General features: G+C 36.1%; 1 pseudogene; it reads left to right on the forward strand.

The window, feature by feature from the left end:
- The first annotated feature begins 2,846 nt into the window (after window positions 1–2,846).
- On the forward strand, window positions 2,847–5,072 carry LOC149544287 (epoxide hydrolase 2-like; annotated as a pseudogene).
- The last annotated feature ends 478 nt before the right edge of the window (window positions 5,073–5,550 follow it).

Raw genomic sequence — 5,550 nt, forward strand, 5'->3', positions numbered from 1 at the left:
TTTTTAATTTACTGATTTCACAGTTGACATCATCTGGTGTCAAGATAGAGGAGGAGGATTGATGTATGACCTTGTTATGTTCCTTGCTAGATTCATGGGACCATCTTGTGATGGCTCTTGGAAGTACTTTAGTCACTTCCAAAATGGATGATGTGGTGCCTTTGATGTTATCTCAAGAGACAAGGAGAAAGTTGTTAGATTTGGCTAAGGAAGCTCTTGCTGTTTGCGGGAGATCCAACAACAGAGAGAAGCAAAATGACAACAAGTCTGGAAAGGGTAGATCCAAATCCCATGGAAAATCAAAGAATCCTAGAAAGTCCAAGGGAAAATGCTGGAACTTTGATAAGACTAGGCACTTCTATAAAGACTTTAAAGAGCCAAAGAAGAAGAAGAAGGCCTCAAATTTAGGTTTAGAAAAATCTTAAGATGATGGTGATGCTTTCATTGTAGCCTTGGCAGTGCATGCATCTGATGATGTGTGGTTGATAGACTCAAGTGCTTCTTTCAACATGACCTCTCATCAAAGATGGTTCTCAAAGTATGAAGTTTTTGATGGTGGAAAGGTGTACTTGGGTGTTGATTCTCACCTAAAGATAGTTGGACAAGGATGGGTTACTATTAGATTCCCTGATGCACGAGTAAAGGGGATCAATGGGGTAATGCACATCCTTGGTTTGGCATGAAACATATTATTTGTAAGTATGTTGAATGATGTAGGTGTGCACATTTTTTCTTCTAAAGATGGATGCAAGATGATGAGAGGAGTTATGGTGCTTGCTAAGGGTACTAGGAGAGTTACTTTATTTACGCTTGATGCATGCATTTCTTAGTGCAATAGGTCTTATGTTTCAAAGAAGAGAGCAGCTATCACTTCATCCCCATCATCTAAACGAATAGTAAAGAAGACTGTGGTTATTGGTTCTAATGGCAGTGCAACATGTGTACCTAAGGGTGCAAACACATTGGAAGGAACGCTTCCCGTAGAAAAGACAATGTTATGGCATATGATATTTGGCCACATTGGTGAGAAGGGTCTTAGAACCCAAAAAAATAAGAACCTCATTGAGGGGTTAAATGATTGTAATCTCTAGTTTGAATTTTGCGAACATTGTATCTATGGTAAACAAAATCACGTTTAATTTTACTCTAGTTCTCACAAATCTTTCGATGTTTTGGATCTTATTCATTCTGATGTATTTGGTCCTATAAAAGTTCCTTCAATCTTCAAGTCTATATTTTTTAAAAACTTACATAGATGATTACAGTAGAAGGACATGACTTTATTTCCAAAAAAGTAAGACACAAGTCTTTAGTTGACTCAAGGAATTTAAAGCCCTTGTAGATAATCAGACTAGTAAGAAGATTAAGTATGTGAGAACTGACAATGGTGGTGATATTTTCTCAACAGAGTTTGAACAATTTTGTAAAGAATGAGATACCGAGAGGCATAAGACAACTCCTTATACCCCACAACAAAATGGAGTTGCAGAAAGAATGAACAAGAAACTGATGGAGAAGGCTAGGAGTATGCTTAGTGGACTTGGTCTTGAACAAAAGTTTTAGGCTGAAGCTATGGCCACTGCTTGCTATCTGGTTAATAGATCTCCTACATCAATTCCTATTGGTAAGACACCCATGGAGGTGTGGTCTGGTAAGAAGCCTTCAATTAGACATCTTTGTGTTTATGGTTGTGAAGTTTATGCACATGTTGCAAAGGAGAAAAGATGTAAGTTGGAAAACAAAGCTATCAAATGTATTTTCATTGGATATAGTGTTGATGTAAAGGGATACAAGCTTTGGGACCCTGCGACTACTAAGGTGTTGTATAGAAGAAATGTTATTTTTAGAGAGCTAACATCTTCTCCTATTGTGCTAAAACTAGATGAACAAGAGAAGAAAGAAGATATTGTTCAATTGCCTCCTACTCGTGAAAAGATTGAACATAAAGACCATGTTGGGTCTAATGATGAGGACAACTCTAGTAGCTTTGACAATTTAGAAGAAGAGGAAGAACAACCTCAACCTCAGTGAGGAGATCCACGAGAGTAAGAAAGTAACTAGAAAAGTTTGGCTATTCTATGTTAGATTCTAGTTGTGCCTTTTCTTTGATTACTAACAATGATGAGCCTAGATCTATGAAAGAGGCTTTGGATATAGAAGATGTAGGTTCCTGGATTGAGGTCATGGATGATGAGATGGCTTCATTGGATAAAAACAAAACTTTTATCTAATTCCTAAACTGAGATGTGCACCAAACAGAGAATTACAAATGAATTCTAATTTTCTATTCCTATTCTGATTATATTCCAGCAACCAAATGGGCCCTTTATGAAGTCACTTCTAACTGTTTTCAATAAGTAGTTTTTGATTAGTTTAAGCCCCTCCTTTTCTCCCATAGCTTATTTTCAATTCCTAAACAATAGCGGCTCCACTTATCTAGGAAAAGATTCCAATTTTTCCCTATCTTGGAATTAAAAATTTACATGGGAACACTTATGCTACTTAAATTTAAGTAGAAATGATACTTATGCTACTTTGCCTAAAGGATGAAAACTTGTTGGTAGCAAATGGGTGTTCAAGAAGAAATTCTGTGTAGGTGACAGTGTTGAAAGGTACAAAGCTAGATTGGGTGCAAAGGGGTACTCATAGGTAGAGGGAATAGATTATGGTGAAATATTCTCTCTTGTTGCAAAGTTGGCATCCATTAGATTTCTATTATCTCTTGTTGCATCATATGATTTAGAGATAGAACAGATAGATGTGAAGACAACTTTCCTTCATAATGATTTGGAGGAAGAAATTTATATGTCACAGCCTGAACACTACATTCTTAAAAGTAAAACACTTATGTGGACCTTGTGGAAGACATGGCTGGCCTCCTTGATGCTTTGGGAATTAAACAGGTACGGTAATTTTTAAACATTGCATCTTTCCTTATGGTTACTATGAATCACGCCTCTAAAATGATCTCAAGTAGACATATGCCATGAATCTTTTTACATTTTAAATCAAGCAATTCAAAATAAAGCTTGGAAAATCTACCTCAAAACAAGATAGCTGGAGATAGAATCTTCTGAATGAAACAGTACAAATTAGTTTGAGAGGATTATGTAAATTTCAAACCCCAGCTATTAAACAAAAGATGATGAACATCCACAAAAACACTTAGAACTATAGTAGTACTGTTTAGATTCAAACATATTAACTCGAACATTTAAACAAAGCTTGGGGAACAGAACAACGCGAGGAAAAATCCTCAAAGTAGTATAGGATATAGATATAGTCTGATGTACTAATGAACTACATAAAAGTTGTAGAACATCCCCGGCAACAGTTGCACCCGTAGGTTCAATCATTTATAGTAGTGGTACTATTTAGGTTTAAACATTTTGAGTCAAACATTTAAAGAAGGTTGGAGAATTTTACTTCTAGACAGGACAACCAGAGCAAGAATCTCTGAACTAGTTTAGAATCTAGATATAGCTTGACGGGATTAAGTAGATTTCAAACTAAAGGAATTACTCAAAACTTTGAGAACATCCAAAGAAACATCTGTAGGAATAGGAACAATAATTTAAACTGGTATTGTTTAGATTCCCTTTGGTATGTTTGGCGGGCTAATTTCTAGTGGGCGTTTTGGATGAAGGTTGTTTGATTTTAGTTTTATAGTTATTTATGTTGCTGCCAAGGATTTTGGAGCATCCGTGGGATCCTATCTGGGCCTTTTCCACCCAGAAATGGAGAAGGGTTTGTAACATTGGAAATGGTTATACCCTACAGGAAGGTCGGTTCCTCAATCACCCAGAGAAACAGAATCATTTATTGATCTCGATACAAATACGCCATGAATTTTTTTAATGTTTTAAATGAAGCAACGGAACAAAGCTTGGAGAATTAACTTCAAAGCAGAACGCGCAGAGAAAGATTCCTCTGAGTTCTGAAGTAGTGTAAATATAGTTTGATAGGATCAAGTGAATTTCAAAGAAAAGTTGGAGAACATCCACAAAAAACTTACACCCATAGAAACAATCAAACAAGTAGTAATATTTAGATTCACTTTGTTAGTTTTTGTAGCCTATTTTCTTGATGCTCTGGATGAAGATTGTTTGATTTTATTTTATCAGGTTTTTGTTGTGGCCAAGGATTTTGGGGCATATGTGGGATACCATCTGGACCTTATCCACCCAAAAATAGTGAAGGGTATTGTGGCATTGGGCATACCCTATAGGAGGGTTGGTATCTCAATCACCTAGAGAAACATGTTTCTAGAGGGTTTTTACACTAGACACTAGCAGGTAATAGAAATAGATGCGCCAAAGAATTTAGTGATTTGGGAAATTGGTATACAATATCATGGGCTGGAAAACTAGAATAGTTTTGAATATATGCCCTATAATATGCTATTTCATACCCATCTTGTTTTTAATTAGCCCTAATTCATATATATGTGTAGGTGCCAGGGAGACCAGAGGTAGATTTTGGGCATTTTGATGTAAGAACAGTGGTGAAGAATATATATACACTTTTCTCAAGAAGTGATGTCCAATGCAGATGAAGGTAAAGAGATTATGGATATGTATGATCCTGCCACTCCTCTCCCACAATGGTTCATTGAAGATAACCTCAATGTTTATGCAAGTCTCTATGAGAAGTCTGGGTTTCATTTTTCTATGCAAGTTCCATACCATTGTTTACCTAGGTAACCCTACAAAACCCATGTTTAATTTGCTTCACATTGAGATACCCACACGAGGAAATTCTTTGTTTTAACACAAAAATGGTATTTGACAATTTTTCTTTTGATTTTGGATGTTCAATTTATAGGACTTCAGAGGTCTTGTCCGATCTAAGCAACATTGGGTTAGAAGCTCCGACCCTACTTATCATGGGAACCAAAGATTATGTTCTTAAGTTTCCAGGAATGGAAGCATATATCAACAGCAACCAATTCAAGGTTGACGTGCCCAATCTTGAGATCATGTTTTTTTCTTGATGGAAGCCATTTTGTTTGGGAGCAGTTTCATGAGGAGATCAATAAGCTTATCATTGCGTTCCTCAATAAGCACCTATAGAAGAGATGTTGATTTTTATTTCAAGAATGCAATAGTATGTTCTTTACAGAAGTAAACAAGACTGGCATTACCTCATTCAAAGTTGTTTTTAAGTGGCATGACGATTGGGATCATCTATGATCTTCACTACAGTGATGAACAATTACGAGGAATGAGAAACAATAGTGCAAAGAGCATTGCCCTAGGAATTAACACTTGTTAATAAGGAATATTTACTGAAACCTTATTGAGTTGGGGTATGTGCAGGATCATGGTGTGCCAAAAAGTGGCGATGTGAAAAAAAAAAGAGTTTGAAGATGCCTAAAAGCGCTTCAAAATCCGCTCTGACTTTGTTTTACCTATCCAAGAACCAAACCTGGAAGGTTAAGCCGAGCCTTATCAGATATCCGATATGATATCGGATATCCGATTTTAAATCCAATATCCAACTAATAATTAAAATCATATAATAGTATGATATATTATTTAATATTATTAT

Source organism: Cupressus sempervirens, chromosome 8 (assembly GCF_028749045.1).
Source record: "Cupressus sempervirens isolate cs-2001-9-10 chromosome 8, ASM2874904v1, whole genome shotgun sequence".
NCBI classification, from domain to species: Eukaryota; Viridiplantae; Streptophyta; class Pinopsida; order Cupressales; family Cupressaceae; genus Cupressus; species Cupressus sempervirens.